The 13172-nt window shown below is 41.5% G+C and overlaps 1 protein-coding gene across 2 annotated transcripts in view; it reads right to left on the reverse strand.

Annotated features, from left to right (window-relative positions):
* The window catches only part of TSPAN4 (tetraspanin 4), a 481009-nt gene that overhangs the window by 421537 nt on the left and 46300 nt on the right, over window positions 1-13172 (reverse strand). Inside the window, exon 1 of one of the 2 annotated variants that reach the window (XM_057412726.1) lies at window positions 13027-13050. The exons of the other annotated variant lie outside the window; for it this stretch is intronic. The gene's annotated coding sequence lies outside the window, so the exon portion shown is untranslated. Of the gene's footprint in view, window positions 1-13026; window positions 13051-13172 lie in introns of those variants that run through there. 2 annotated transcript variants of the gene reach the window in all.

Genomic DNA, 13172 nt, shown 5'->3' on the forward strand with positions numbered 1-13172 from the left:
TAGGTTGCTGCTGAAAGGCAACCTGGCTCACACTCTCCTCCACCTACCTGCTCTTCACCTGTCTCCTCTCTCACATTGACGCCAGCATTCAGAATCAGCTGCAAAGTTTAAAACCCTGGGAAAAAAAAAACTAAATCTGGCATAAGGAATACAGTGAGAAACAGCCATAGGCAAGAGGAAATCAGGACAATTCCTTTCTGCAGTACCCTAGACATATATTGCAAAAGCATTTTAAGTTCATTACAAAAACTAATCCCTGGAGCTACAATGCAAGCTACATTTTCAAGTGTCACTCAATGAGTCCTAGACAGAGTATACATGAAATTTCAAATAGGCTTTATGCCTGGTTTAACACTCCTACACTTTATATAACAAAGGAAAATAATCACAATCCCCAATATATAAAGGTCACAACCCAAACATGCAAACATAAGACTGTTATACAAGTATTCAGTGAAGAGAACTGTTTTGGTTTAACCAGCAGGCAGCTAAACACCACACAAGCTGTCCGCTCACTCCCCTGCAGTGGGATGGGGGAGAGAATCAGGGCAGGGAGGGGGGAAGATAAAACTCATAGATTTAGATAAAGACAGTTTAACGGGACAGAAAAGGAAGGAAAAATAATAATAATAAAAGAGTACACAGAATAAGTGTTGTACAATGCAGCTGCTCACTACCCACTGACCAATGCCCAGCTAGTCCCCAGGCAGTGGGCTGCCACCCTACCCTGACCAGTTCCACCTCCCAGGTTGTTTTGTTCAGCATGCTGTTCTGTGGGGTATGCGATATCCCTTTGGTCAGTTGGGGTCAGCTGTCTCAGCTGTGCCCCCTCCCATCTTCTGCACTCCCAGCCTACTCACTAGCAGAGCAGTGCATGAAGCTGAAAGTCTCTGACTTAGTGTAAGCACTGCTCATAACAATGTGATCAACATCATTCTCATCCTAAACCAAAACATGGCAGTAAGCCAGATACTAGGAAAGAAGTTAACTCTTACCACAGCCAAAACCATGAAAACAACTAACTTACTAACTGAACTGTAAGTCAAAGCATTAGTTCAAAGTTGATGCTAGACTGTGTTTTGGTGTTGTCATTGCGACTACTTGAGACCTCAAAAAAGAAAAAAATCATGTGTGCACTCAAACTCTGTCTTCAGGAATTTGTCAAACATCTGTGAACAGATTAACAAAAATTAGAGATCAAGCTTTTCACCTGCCAGCCCTAGCAGCATCCCTTTCAATCAACAGCAATAAACATTAAACACAGAGCACCTGCAAATTAATGGCCTAATCATGTTTAATTCCTGGCATTTATGATAATAACATGATCTTGATGGACTCATTTAGCATTAATAGTGCCACTGGCCATTAATTCAGCTACAAATTTCCCTTTGCACCTTAAACATACTAATTGAAAATTAAAATCTTGAAATATTACTGACCTACACGAAATCTTACAACAGAACTGTAAGAAAATGGACTTTCTGGTAAAGAAAGGGAATAACACGAAAATTTTGTTTCACCTGAGCCTTAAAATACCACACAGAATAAGGAGGGGGAAAAAAAAAAAAAAAAAACCAACAAAACACCAAAAAAAGGAAAGTAAAAAAAAAAAAAAAGCAAGCTGAAGTAAAATGGGAGAAAAGTGCATGTCTTCAATTCTTCAATTAATCCCCAAAATGAGGAAGCCCTTGGAAGGCTCTGAATAGGATATGTAACCTGGGTTCAACTTTTGCGGTCTTCACTTCCATTAATAATTCAATCATTGTATGCGGTGCACAGATGTGCTGCGTGGCTTCCAGGATCCTACACATGAGCTGCCAGAAGGAAAACTGAAATCTGTATCCATACATGGAAATTATACTCTCTGTGATCTCTTTGCTGTCTAACTCCTTCTGGCACCACAAAGCCAAGAACCCCACCAACCCAGGCCCTTCACAAATCACACCACTAATTCCTTAGTTACTTTCTTCACAGTGTACTCATATAGCGTGGATAAGTTATGCCTCCTTTTCCCCATCTTTTTTCTGCTTAAACTGTACATTGTTTCGGGGAAGGGACTGGCCCTTCTACCTGTGGCCGTTCAGACCTGCTAAGAACTCTTGCAATTCAAACGATGAGAACTTAAAGGCCAAAAAAAAAAAAAAAAGAATGAGAAGTCTAACATGGCTGATGGAGCTTATTGCTGGGCTCACAAGTGTTCCCAGAAGGGGCAATTCATCGATTAAATCCAAAACACTAATAACTCCAGAGCAAACACAGCACAACCATGGTCCATCCAGTGCCCAAGCAATCCTTCTGGCAGGAGTCCACTCCTCCAGCTGATACCTGCATCTCATTTCTTAGGTTAAAACATAGAAGTGACTTACTCTTAAAGGTAGGACACATACTATTAAACTTAACTCATCAAATCCATTCCATGCCAAGAGAAATTGCTTACTACAAGGTCAGCTGAGGATACGTAGCACCTTGCAGGTAGATCTGGGCCTTGCTGTGTCTGACTGAGACAGACTGTGCTATCTGTGTCTGACCGACACAGAAAATCATCAGTCTTTCTTCAGCTCTGCCTACCACTTCTTCCGTAACACAGGAAGATTTCTGAGAAGAGGGGTGAAGAGGTTAGATTTTGACACACCAGATCAAAGACTCTGATAATTGGAAACAGCAAATTAAATTCATTTGGTACAATTTTATGCAGCTGGTGAATGAAATTTTCTTTCAAATGCAGTTTGGATAGTAAGTCTTGAAAATGAATTCTGCTGCTTTTTGTGCTGGTACAAGAGGAAGGGATTGTTCTTTTTCTAAAGCTTCACTATATCTTCCTTTCTATTGCTATAGATTGCTGATGCCAAAAGGTGGGTTCAGACTCTCCAGTTAACATATGCAGAAAAGAAAAAGAGAAATCATTTTTACTAAGCTGACATCAGTTGTGCAAAAGAGTAAATGAGATACTTCCGATAGAGACCTTTTTTTTCTTTAACCAGGTCCAGCGTCTCAGCTCAGAATTACAGACAACCCCAAACTACACCTCTGGCATGTTAAGGGCAAGAATTTGTGATTCAAGCAAACAAGATTTTAGGGGACCTAGAGAACTGGAATAGTACAAGATACTTTTTCAGATTACATCCTGCTACAGCCATTGTGCATGAAGTGCTCCAAGTATATCACAAGGAAATACTTGTCCCTGTTGATGACCTTTTACATGTGGCTTTGATTTTCTCCCCCACATCTTAATAGAGCCTGAAGAATACAAATCAGCTTCTCACAAGCTTATTTGTGTGTTGAGTATTTCAAGCTCTAGATACCTCACACTTTAAATACAGCAAAATGAGTTGAGTGCTGTCATCTCACTTAACTTTGCTGACTGTGGAAAAATATCCTAGAAACCCATTTCCTAGCTCAGCTTAATTCATCTTCCCAGCATGGCCATGCAACAGCAGAACAGTGTGGCAGTGACAGGCACTGATGCACTGGCTTTTAATGTTGTTTTCATGTATCTTGTTGAGTACAGCCATGACAGAGGCATTTATTATTCCTTCTCCTCCTAGCTTGTACCAAAACACAAACAAACAAGGTCTCCTCTGTAAGATCAGTAAAAAGCAGTTAGTTTATCACCTTAAACCAACATGAAGTATCTTTACTCAATTCTTATTTTTAAAATGCAAACCTGGTTTTAAATTTAAGAAGATTTTTGTTTTTAAAGGAATTTATGTTACAGCCTGATTTTTCCATACTTTATTTACGACATTCAATAACCTTTCAAGTACTGCAGAGAATGATGCCTGCCCCAAATTTTAGTGTTAGAAGGTTCTTTTTGAAGTTGCACTCATAATAGAGCTTTGACTTTTGAGGTTAACTGAAGCTTTATAAATATAGCACAGTGTCAAATACTGCTTTCAGTAAGTACCAAAGAGCGAATGTTCTTATTTGCATTTTCCCCAAATGTCAATACTTCACATGAAAAATAGAGCTGAAAAAACAGGACAGTTTGTTTCTCTGTCCTGCTCTACAGCTACAAACAAGGTGGAAAAGTCAGAAATTTACTTCTTCTAGAAGCCTAAGTGTCATAGGACCTGTCTTTTATTTAAATTAGTGCCTAGCTGCATCCTTTAATGTCAAAATATTTTTTGTAAGTCAAGCTCCCAGTGACCAGAAACAATCACCTTGCAATGGCTCTGTTTAAAAATTTAATGCTATACGCAGAAGACATTCAATCTTCCTCCCAGACCCCTTTTCCTAACCTGCATTCAAAATCTGAAAGAAGAAGGGCACAAGGAAAACAGGTTACAGTGAAATTAAAATTAAAGTACTATATGGGTGTCATTTCAGTTTCTATTCACATATATTTAAATTCCCAGTAATCAATTTGGCTATAGCAACCAACGACAAAGCTAATTAATACACACACACCCATGCACCACAAGATTTAAAAGGGATGTTGAAGCTTTTTATTTGCCAACACAGATGATAGTCACCATCAGGGATCTGTCTCTCTAGTTCGAATCATTATCCCCAGCTCCACACTACACCCATGCGTTTCACATTAAAACTAAGGACAACCAAGGGTACTTGAAGGATCAGACACAGTTATCTTTTTCAAATCATGCACTCATACCATGGTTGCATAACTAGGTACAAATGGACCTCTGCTTCTTTGAAATATCCCTGCTGTTAGCTGCTGCTAACATCTGACAGCATTCCCAAGCTGGACACCAAGAGATGAGGAAACAAATGCAACATCTCAAAATAATAAGGATGAAGTGTAATCTGTAAGTCTCCAAGACTGGAAATACAGAGGACTATGGTAGGTGAGCTGGCTCACACCCTGAAAGGAGGTTGGCTTTGTCAGACACCAGTGATTTGGCAACCGCTGTTTGTTAGCACAGACCTTCACTAGTTCGGGATTGTTGCTGACCTATTGAGAAGTACTTAATGAGCACCACATGTTCCCCAAGTCTGCTGGGATGTAACCTAGCACAACAGAAAAACAAGAGCTACAGAGACAGCTTAATAAAATGGCAGTACAAGCATTTTGGTTTTATGTGTCTTGCAGTAAACCATGCAGTGACCCACACTCTCTGCCAGCTTTGGAGATCTTCTGCCATGAATGTGACTGATAGCCTTGCCAACAGTAAATCTATCACCCCAGCTGGGACGAAACACTTCCATCTTTACAGCTGGAGCCCTGATCTGCAGCTGGATTAAGATATACAAATCTCTGGTGTTGCAGGCCATAGGATTTTGGAGCATATTGTGAACATATTATGCAGTTGTGTCTAAAAACATCATCAACATGAAGACAGGTACCATAAAAGGACGAGGGGGGTGGGGGGGAGGGGGGGGCATTTTCAAAATGTATTTAGGGACTGAAAAATGAACCCCAATTTAAGAGTTTTCAAATCAGACTTTAAAATAAATTTAACATTCAAGGAAAGCAAGCATCCTACACGTTAGTTCACAGAGAAAGTTAGCAGCAGAGCTCAAAGTCTCCTCAGCCCCACAAGCCACCATTCTCACTGCTACAGCTGCAGTTATGCAAAAGATATACACAGCCATATGTATTTACAGCATTACACAATAAACCAACATAAAAACCAATGCTAGGTTATATTGTGGGAAGTGTCATCCAGATGGCAGAAAGATCTTGAGTTATTGCTGCAGGCAGCCAAGAAAAAGACCCTGGATGAAGGGATGCTGCACTGGCAGGCAGATGAACCAGAACAGCAGCTCTGATCAGCAAGACCAGTCTTTTCAGTAAGGTTCTGATGTGGTAGAGATGAGGTACTAGAGACAGCCTGCAGTATCCCAGCAGCACACTTCTGGGTTGACCCTGGCTGGATGCCAGGTACCCAATAAAGCTGCTCTATGACTCCTCCTCAACCAAACAGAGGAGAGAAATATAACAAAAAGCTCGTGGATCGAGATAAGGAAAGGGGATCACTCCGCAATTACCATCATGGCCAAAACACTCAACATAGGGAAAATTTATCTAATTTATTACCATCAGAGTAGGATAATGAGAAATAAAACCAAATCTTAAAAGCAACTTCCCACTCTCCCACACCCATTTTCTTTACCTCCCCCTGATCAGCAGCGGAGGGGCAGGGGAACAAGGGTTGCAGTCTATTCATCACACATTGTTTCTGTCACTCCTTCCTCCTCAGGGCAAGGACTCTTCACACTCTTCTGCTGCTCCAATGGGAGACAGTTCTCCACAAACTTCTCCAATGAGAATCCTTCCCACAGGGCTGCAGTTCTTCATGTATTGGTCAAGCATGGGTCCCTTCATGGGGTGCAGTCCTTCAGGGACAGACTACTCCAGCAGGGTCCCTTCAAGGGCTGCAGTCCTTCAGGAACAGACTGTTCCAGCATGGGACCCTTCATGGCTTGTAGTTCATCAGGAACAGACTGCTCCAGCATAGGTCCCCCACAGGGTCACAAGTTCTGCAGCAAATCTGCTCCAGCATGGGCTCCTCTTTCCATTGGTCTTGCCAGGAGCCTCCTCCAGCACGGGCTCCTCTTTCCATTGGTCTTGCCAGGAGCCTCCTCCAGCACAGGCTTTCCACAGGGTCACAGCCTCCTTTGGACATCCCCCTGCTCCAGCATGGGGTCCTCCACAGGCTGCAGGTGGAGATCTGCTCCACCATGGATCTCCATGGGCTGCAGGGCACAGCCTGCCTCACCATGGGCTGCATCATGGGCTGCAGGGGAATTGCTGCTCCAGCACCTTGAGCACCTCCTCCCCTTCTCCTTCACTGACCTTGGTATCTGCAGAGCTGTTTCTCTCAGGTATTCTCTCTTCAACTGCAGTTGCTGCTGCACAGTAACCCTTTCCCCTTCTTAAATATGTTATCCCAGAGGTGCTATGACCTTCACTGATGGGCTCGGCCTTGGCCAGCAGTGGCCCTTCTTGGAGCTGCTTGCCATTGGCTTTTACCAGACATAGTGGAAGCTTCTAGCAGCTTCTCATAGAAGCCACCCCCCACTACCAAAACCTTGCTACACAAGCCCAATATACCAGGATCTGAAATCAAGATACCTCTGCTGAATAGTTCAAGACAGAAGGAAGCAGATTCAACTGGGGGGCAGGTGGGAGGCAGGGGGAAAGAAAAAAAAAAGTTGAATTGACCTTTTTCAACCAGAAAGGCTACAGCAAACACGGGAATTATTGGGCAGCAGGATCTGAACAGCTCTCCTCCTATGCAGTGGTGTGCTATCGGAGAAAGTAGTATCGCTGCACATGTATCAAACCAACTTGTTGATCTATGTCTCAGGAACAGCAATAGCTACAAATACCTGACATTATGCAGAAATCGGCTGAGAATTTATTGGAATACCACATCACCCTTAAAATACAAATATCTACTCAAAAATCAGCGGATCTGACTGACCTTGCTCAGCATTCCCATAACCCCTTTTCCTCCACTGACCCACATTTACAGCCCCCTTGCAATCCCAGACATTATTCCAGCCTCGCTCCTCACCATACTGTAGAATTGCTTGCCTTCACAATTGAGTTAACAGAGCTCCCAAGACCTCATTGATACAGTGCAAGTCTAAGTGGCATAGCGTCCTTTCAGTGCCAGAATTTAACCCCACCTTTCACAACAACTTGGGTACAAGTGCAGTGGTCCCACTATAAGCTCCTTCCAGGGCCTAATGCAAAGCTCAGCAGAGACACAGGTCAATGGAAAGTTCCAGTTGATTCGGGCACTTCTATATTTTCTTTTTTTTTTTCCCCAAAGCTGTAGAAATAAACTGTCACCAACTCTGAAAAAGTCCCAGTTTTGGATACTAGAGATAAGAACCGTTCTGCAATAACAGCAGTGGGGAAATGAATACACTGCATTATCTCAAGAGAGAGACCAAGAACTTCAGAAATAGGCTACAACATCACTAACTACAGCCTCCAAAGGTCCCTCCTTTAATTATCTGGTGTATACTTTAGACAAGGAATGCATTATTTTTTACTGCTGGCTGGCTGAGGGCAATTTCATTTTCTATACAGAGCACCCATAAAACATGATGGAGCAAATGTCAGGAACAAAATAAGTGTATGGTACAAAATTCGGAGACAATTCTTCTCCAGCAATCATTTCATCATTTGCAGGGTTTTACTGCATTGGGTCAATAGCCTTTTTTATTATGCAAACAGAGCCCTGAAAAATGCAAAAAAGAAGAAATAAACACTGGGAAAAAGTAACAACCTAACTGGTTCTCAAAACAAAATTTAATTGGTAGATTAGCTTTCTCAAGGAGATTTATCACATGCACTGCTTCCACTTGACACTGAGGTCCTTAGCATTTCCACTTAGAAATAAAAGTTCACACTGTAGGCTGCAAGTGGAGATCCTTCACCCTATATACTAAATTAGTAAGTTTGCTAAAATTTCCTCCATGATGTTAAGTGACATCATGCTCATAATTCACCAAAGGATAAAAAAGTAATTTGGCAATAAGAAACACTGGAGACAGCCTCTAACATGAGATGCAGCTTCCCTAGAGCAATGGACCAGTTCCCAGCTATCACACCAAACCTTGTTACACTCACTGCTTGCCATGCAGTATTTTTTGCATATTTATTCCAGCAACCTCTTTCAAAGCTTGCTGGAGCTAATGGGCTTCAAAAATCAGGCTCTAAAATGGAGTCAGGTCCTAAAATGAGCAGCCCATAAGCAAGTTATTCAAAGAAAACACACAGTGGGAAAGAAATGCATCAGCTTTTTATTCTGCTTGAAACTTAAGAGCTCTTTCCCTCTACCACTGAGCTATCATCACAACAGGACTGATTTCAGCTCTGAACTACGAAGGAACATTTCTGAGTAATCTCAGTGTGCGTGCTGGATTTCAAGGATAAATTAGTGCACTTTTTTGCACTAGCTCTGCCCTCCATCTCCACTGTTATTCAGTTAGCAGCCAAGAAACAGAGAGATACAAACACTAAGGTGAATCCCTTCCCCTAAAATACACATCTATTTACAATCATGTTTCCATTGGCAGAAGAAAGTGAGGTTGTAATTGTGTGCAAGCTGTATGGTGTTATAGATGAGTGTAAGTATATTTTAACATTTAAGTAACCTCTCATTTATACAAGCTTTGTTTGAAAAAGAGATTTTCTCAAAGAATGGAGGGCAGAATCACATCTTTGCAACAGGATTACAAAATACTACAAGCCCTCTGTGTCCAAAACAATTATTCTGAGACTATCATACATCTACGCAACTGAGGGTCAGATTTAAAACTGGGACCCATTTGCATTTACACAATTACAGTCAGCATTCCATAGCTGCAATAAATATACCTACAGAAACATGGACAGAAGGCAGAGACTCCAGATCTTGTTCAAGTCCTGAATGCTGAACAACAGGCTCCAAGGATTTGCAAATTTACTGAGGAGATTAAAGACACACTGACACCTAAATGGATTTTCAAAAGCACCTAAGCAAGTTAAAAGCCTTTGAAAATTTTACTACGCATCTGTTCACATCTTTAGAAACTTAAACACATTTGAAATCCAACCCCAAGAGCATATTAAAGGCAAATTCAATCTGGGGAATTTAACAAGCATACTAGACCTCATGTTCTCCAAAAATGGTGTTTATTCACACTTGTCTTAGTTGACGAAAGCTTTTTAGATGTCTCTTCTAGACTGCTTGGCATGAGAAAACAGGAAAAATTGTGCATGTGAATGAGTGATGAATTGAAGAACAAGAAAGGACAGGTCGGTCTAGGGGACACCATGCTTAGCAGGGGTTTAGATGAAATGCAATCATGCAACATGACTTGGCCATTTTCCCACGCTGAGCCACAGTCTTCCCAACATTTTTCAGCATAGTGAGTTCACATGCTTTTTGGGACAGAGAATCTCTCTCACTATATACCCACGCAGAGGCTAGTCCATAGCCATCGTGACTTCTACCAATACCTCTAAGCACTGTTTTAATTCACATACACACAACCTGATTATGGCTCTCAAACACACACACACACACACACACTCAGCTCTAGACCCATTGTCTGTCAGGAATCTGGTTAACCACATAATATTTAGAACAACCCTGAGTCCACCACTGTCTATGGTTTTTCCGTTTATGTCTGTGTACAAACGCCATTTTTCAAAGTAAAGAGTCCTTAAACACCTCACACAAGTTTAAACATGTTTTCACATCCCATTGTTTACATATACACAGATAATTTATATATATATATTTAATATATAGAGACTAGAAGAATGCAAGCAGCAGGCTTTTGGGTATGTAATCGGCATTTTATAAAGGTCACCTTTTCACGCAGAAAGACAGACTAGTAAAGGTTAATTAAATTAAATACTACTTTTATCCAAACTCTCCAAAGCAAGGACTTTAATAATATCCTTAAACAACACAGCCAGCATTTTCAAAATAACTTGGAGGACGTGATCTTGGAGCGAGACAGAGAAAAGCAACTGCAATATCTGAAGGGGGCCTACAAGGATGCTGAAGACGGACTCTTCATCAGGGACTGAGCCTTGGGCAAGATGGTGTAGTGTGAAGTGTCCCTGCCCATGGCACTTCTAGTTAGAACTAGATGATCTTAAGGTCCTTTCCAACCCTAACCATTCTATGATTGTGTAATTTCTCAATTCTCTTAGAAAAGTTTGTCACGAGTTTTGTTTGGTTCAGTTGCTTGGGTTTTTGTAATAATAATGAAAAAGAAAAATGACGGGAGTATTCTACTGCTTCTGAGCTTCTGCTTTTACTATTCCAAGTCTTGCGTGTGACAATAACTGTTCACAGTTTAGCCTATACAGGCCTTCAGATGGCAATGACAACCTTTAGTCAGGACCTTTGTGCTGATGTATGATAGCACAAACCTAGCAGAAGAAATCCTGTAGTAATAAGCCAGCCAAAATCCTGTCAAAGGCCAAAGTAATTTCAACCATTACATTTCTGAGTGCTTGCTGTGAACACGCAACAAAAGAGACACAGGGGGAAGCATGTGGGAGCTTATCGCCCTCCTTAATTCAGGACAATGCATAACACAAGCATCCCAGCTGCATTATGGTACTCTATCCTGTACATGTCTGTTTAGGTTCCAGGGTTGTCGCTGACTCTGCAGAGACCGTTGTTATTCCTGTGAACTAACATGAAGAAGAGAGGGAAGAAAAACTGGGGAAAGCCCTGCAGTGGGATCTGCTTCTGCCAGCCAGCAAAAGCAGGATTAGCCCTCCTGGTAGTAAAGACAAATGGTTACACAGTTCCCAGCTGAAAAGGTTACAAAACACTACCACTTCCCCCATGTCCTACAAATCACATGCTACAACTTAACACCAGACAGCTATAATGTTTAGTCAAGCTTTGTTACACAGGACTAATTCTGATCTGCTTGCTATCATGAGATCTGCAAAACCACACAAGGAGACAGTGCCTTGCACTGGCATCAGGACAAGAAGAGAATCTACAAACGTGGCTTTTCAACCCTGCTGTTTAAACATGTTGTTCACAGAAACAGAATGAAAGAAAGGTGACAGCCCAGCGCAAAACAGAGAACTCATCATTCTGCAGGAAATAATGTTTCAAAGGTTCCTGCTCTGGACAAACCTGACAGATAACCTACAAGAAAAAGAAAGAGCAATAAGCAGCCTCCTGCTTCAGGGTAGCTTCTCCATCTCACAGTGCCGGGTCAATCTGTAGAGACGCAATGGCTGAGATGGCTGGTGAGCCAGGGAAACAACGTTCCCCTCTTCAGATTTGCTTATGAATAGCACACATCAGGGTCTGGTTTAATGAGAAACATCGGAGGAGTCGGGGGAAGAGCCACTGCCTTTAACCACATAGAGAAACACTGGTAAGAAATTGTGTTCACAGATACACAGCTTTTCCCACCTAATAAACAGGCAAAAAGCCCGTAAGAGTCTATGCTCTTTACATAGAGCTCAAATAATTTAAATTGTTACAGCAGCACGGTTAAAAATAGACTACTTATAAGTAACAATTCCCTACCAGATTTCATTAGCAGCAGACATACCAGTAGAATCAGGTATCCACCTTCCAGACCAATTAAAGCAATTAAAAATTTTGCTCCTGCAAAGAACTACATCATCGCTTGGAGTCATGCCACCCTCTGCACATCGATCCAGTGTAGGCCAGATCCTATTGTATGATTACTGGGAGGTTACTGATTTCTTTGGGAAACTGCCAATTTCTACCAAAATGACAGCCAGAGAAACCTTGAATTTCCCATGTTGCTGTGAACATTTCTGTCCTCCCAGTAGCTCTACATATTTAATTAGATCCCTCAGTGTGGTGAATGAATTCACTGCAACTATACGCAGCCAAGACACCAACGTCTGCTCCTGTTCTCAACGAGGGACAACGTGTTCGAAACGTGTTCCCTAGGACCTGCCCTTCCTCCAATGCTGCAATGCTCTTTTCAGCCTGGTGTGCTCTATCAGAGAGCTTTCTGGCACATGACAGATTCCTTGCAAACGAGGCAGGGTAGGGGGAGGATCAGAAATAATCTGTGTATCTCCCAACATACCACATGCACACATATAAATCTTCATAAATACCTTGTGATTTGCAACGACTGGAAGATGATTCATTACGCTAGTTGGTCAGATCAGGTAGAGAGAGGAACATGACACACAGAGATAGCGTCTTTGAGCTCTGCCCAGCTCAAAGCCTTCAGCTATGGGTCAGTAAGCCTGACAAAACTATATAACTTCATTATCGGGCACTGATTCCTTAAAGTATATTTCCCACAATTTATAAAAGGTGAACGTGCTTTTGCTAGGAAAGTTGAACCAGATGATCCTTGAGGTCCGTTCCAACCTGGTATTCCATGATCCACAGTGAAAATATAGTCACCTTTAAGAAGAAGTTGGATTACTACATTAGATCAGGCTGCATATACACTATAATAAAGGTTTAGTTTTATACGATAAGAACCAAGATTATTTAGAAGTAGAAATCCTCCCCTAGTATTTTTAGATACATATGTCAGTAATAAAATACAATACATACATTCATAAGTTCACATTTGTATTACCTTTCACATCCCTGTGCACATTTGTCAGTTTCTTCACTTGCCTGGAAAAGTTAACTTCAGACTTTTCTCTCCTGAAGAAATAAAATTATTTTGAAGGATCCTTGTCAGAAGCTAAGGATGAGAATCCTTGTTATTCCTATTAATTT

Source organism: Pezoporus wallicus, unplaced genomic scaffold (assembly GCF_028554395.1).
Source record: "Pezoporus wallicus isolate ANWC-B61680 ecotype Strahan unplaced genomic scaffold, APGP_CSIRO_Pwel_v1 scaffold_6885, whole genome shotgun sequence".
Taxonomy (NCBI): domain Eukaryota; kingdom Metazoa; phylum Chordata; class Aves; order Psittaciformes; family Psittacidae; genus Pezoporus; species Pezoporus wallicus.